We start from the raw sequence: 3,871 nt of genomic DNA, 5'->3' as shown, positions 1-3,871 counted from the left end.
CGCGGGCTCCCCTGGCGCGCGCCCCCGGCGGCCGGGGTCCTGGGCGTCCGTGGCCGTGGCCGCGGCGGCCGGGTCATTCCCTGTGGCCTGCCGCCGTCCTGGACCGCCAGCATCGCCGGGCTGCCCCCCGGAGCCGGCTCCGGGCCCCGACGGGAGGGAGGCAGCCGCCGGTTCCCCGCCCGCGCCCGGCCCGGCCCGGCCCTCGGCGTTGTGCAACCCTCCCGCTGACTGGCTGGCTTCCTCTTTTCACTTTCGGGTGTCGCAACCCGGCCAGGCCCCGGCGGCCCAGGCGGCGGCGACCTCCAGCCAGGTCCACCTGCGCCCGGCCAGCTCCGGGGGGCTCTTCCCGCAGGTTGAGGGGGAAGGGCAGGGGTGAGAAACCCAGGTGGGCAAGGCTGGGCCCAAGGACTGCGCCCCGCTGACCTCTCACCATCCCTTTGTCTGCTGGCGAACTGCCTGTCCATCCGTCTTTCTGTCAGTCTGATGAGCTGCCTGTCCATCCATCCATCTATCCATCAGTCTGACAGATTTTCTGTCCATCTGGCAAAATGTCTGGTGGAATGTCTATCCATCCCTCTTTAGGAGGCTGTCTGCCCATTGGTCAGTCCTTCAGTCTGCTGGGCTGCCTGTCCATCCTTTTGTCCATCAATCTTGTGGGCTGCCTACCCACCCATCTGTCCATCAAACTGGCAAGTTATCTTTCCATCTGGTAAACTGTCCATTCATCTACCTGTCTGGCAGACTGTCTATCCATCCATTTGTCCATCAGTTTGGAGGGCCACCTCTCCATCCCATCTGTCTGTCCATAGGCTATCTGTCCACCTGTCTCTCTGGCAGGATGTCTGTCCACCCATCTGTTCATTCCAGGCTGTATGTCTTTCATCTGTCAATTTGCAGGCTGTCTGTCCATCTGCCTATCCATCAGTCTGATGATGGGTTGTCTGTCCAGCCATCTGTCCGTCAGCCTGACTGACTGTCCAACCATCTGTCAGTTTGGTGGGCTGTCTATCCATCTGCCCATCAGCCTGGTGGGCTCTCTGCCCATCCATCTATCCATCAATCTGGCAGGTTGTCTGTCCATTTGTCTTTTCATTTGGCAGACTGTCTGCCCATCTGTCTACCTGTCTGGTAGACTGTCTATCCATCTGTCCATCAGCTTAGCAGGCCATCTGTCCATTCACAGGCTAACTGTCCATCCTTCTGTCCATCAAGCAGGCTGTCTGTCCAACTGTATGGCATACAGTGTTCCTGGGAGTTTGTGTCACTGTCCCAGCAAATCTCTTGTCCCATGGAAGGGACCTTCCTGTGGGGGTGCACTCAGAGGTGCCACAGAGCCACGCTGCTCCCTCTGTCACTGGGGACCCACTTCTGTGATCCCTGCCTTCTCTCAGCCTGAGCCTGGGGGCCAGAGCTCCTCACTCACAAGGCCCAGGAAGCTCAGTCTTGAGGGCCATCAGCGGTTCACCTCTGGGCCACCAGTTCCAACCAAGCCCAGCACCCCACAGCCCAGCTCTGCCCTCTGCATGGAAGTCACAGCAGTGGTGAGACTGTGAGGCCTGTCTCCTGAGCCAAGGCAAATGTCTCTGCACTCCGGACCCCTGACAGGCTCTGAGGGGCTTAGAGAGGTGAGAAGAAACGGCACCACACACGCGTCCTGTCTCCTGCTCTCATTCCTTCCTCCACCAACAGGCTCCTGGCCTGTTACATGGACAAAAGGCTTCCCAAGACACACTTGATTCCCATCCCCTGTCCCCCTGCAGGTGGTCCTGAAGTGCACCCCGTCACAGCCCTGCCACCTGTTGGGGTGCCCTCACCATTCCCACTTTCTGCTTGTCTTCCAAGCACATGTCCTCCCACTGGTCTGGATCTGGCCCCCGGGACAGTTCCTCCCCTAGGCTTGTGAGCAAGGAGGAGGCAGAAATTGCACTTTGAATCGCTCGCCCACCGTGGGCTGAGAGTGGGCCTTGTGAAGTGGATGCTATTCAGTAACTGGGAGGTACAAGGAGGGAACAGGAAACAATGGGGGGGGGGCATATATGCTCACCATTAAGGACTCAGGGACCTAAGTAAGGGAGAAAGCTGAAGTACTTGCAACACAGTGGAGGGAAGGCTGGGACCTTCGAAATGATGCAATGAGTAATCTCGTAGGGTGACAAAAATGAAAGAAATAAAGGAAGCACCAGTAGAAATGACCAGATATGAAAAGAAAAAAAAAGGGCCAGTCCCAAACTTTAAGGATGATATAAAAAAAGAATGAACATGAACAAATCTCTACAGATTCAGTGGGAAGTAGGAACGTATTTCTTTAGTGCCCCCCCCCCCCCAAAAAAAAAAGTTGATGAGCCAGGAAAAGCCATTTGCAGATGAAGGACAGACTCCACTCAGCCCTTCTGGTTTGTTGCTAGGGAAACAAAGGCAATGAAAAAAAAAACTTGCTTTCTGGAGCTTAAAGTGAAATTCTATTCTGTTCTATTCTATTCCTCTACTTCAAAGGAGTTCCAATTTCAGTAGAAAGGTTTATGCAAAATAGCTCTTCTTATCTGCTTTGCACACTTTTCTAGCCTTTCAGGATCCCATCCCAGCCTGCCTCAAGGCGGATCCCTGCCCAGTGCTCCAAGTCACTCCTTGGTGGAGCTCAGGGGTAAATCCTGGGACTTCTGCACGCACAATTTCTTCCATCTTTGTGGGAATCTTTCTTCTTTAAACTAATTTATAATTTTTCCCCTTCACGAGAGAGTAGCTCAAGCTCACACTTTGTTACTGTCTTCTCAGTGGAAGGTTTTACTCGCTACTGTATGATCTATTGGTTTCTATTTTCCTTCCACCTCTTTGCTCTTTGAGTGAATTGCTTTCATACATTCCCTTTATTGTTATCTATAAACATGCAGGCCATTAAACTTCTTAGGAATCCAGCTTGTGAAACTCAATTGAATTTGATAATGTTTCCCTATTAACATTTTAAAGACAATTTCCTTTGTGAACATTTAAAAAAAAAACCCTAATAACGTATGTGACTCAGAATGGGGCCGTCTATGGCACAGCACAGGGAAGTCATGTTTGGCTCATGGAGAGTTCACAGACCATGCTGCATGCGTGTGGTCCGAAGAAACACGCACTCACGACATGGTGGAAACTGGATGAAAAGCAAGAAGACATGGGTGTGATGAACACTTGATACCCTCAAAATGCCTTGGTACATGGCAGGCATTCAATATACACATCAGTGACAGTTTGGCTATAGGAAGGCTGAGGAAGTCAGTTTTATTGGAAAGCTAAAGGACAAGATATTGCAAAAGTATGAAATGACTTGAGCAAGACAACTCCAAAGGCTCAGTCCTGTCCAGAAGGATGATCCAGGATGAGCGGATAAAGAAAACAGGCTTCTAAATGCTACACCATCCTCTGGATCCCATAATACCAATTCTTGAGGAGCGCTCATTCCCTTTCAAGCCCACTGAACTTCTGTTTCAATACCCCAAATCTATCCCGGAAGATTCTACTTTGCAGTGATCCATTGAATGAATACCTTAGACTATTAAGTGGAGAAAGGCTTTAAAGCTGAGCTGCATCTGCCTCATTTGAATGAGCCCTCCTGAGGGAGGACCAATCCAGGGCAAATTATCCCCTGGTTTCTTCTTCCTCCTGCCTTGGGGACAGACATTCACTCCTGCCAGACAGTGGAGACCTTCAAAAATGATTTCTTTTCCTTCCCCAGACAGAGACAGGAATTATACTTGTCTAACCAAATGCGAGTGTTAAGATCTTTAGGATACAACAAAACGTGAGAATTTAAAGAGGGTGAAACTGGAAATGTGGAGGACTTTTGTTGTTTAAAACTAAGAAATGGTGGAGCCAGAGTGGTGGTGCAAGC

Source organism: Suncus etruscus, chromosome 8, assembly GCF_024139225.1.
Source record: "Suncus etruscus isolate mSunEtr1 chromosome 8, mSunEtr1.pri.cur, whole genome shotgun sequence".
In the NCBI taxonomy this organism is placed as follows: Eukaryota; Metazoa; Chordata; class Mammalia; order Eulipotyphla; family Soricidae; genus Suncus; species Suncus etruscus.
The sequence above is the reverse complement of the archived record's forward strand: the minus strand, read 5'-3'. Positions refer to the sequence as shown.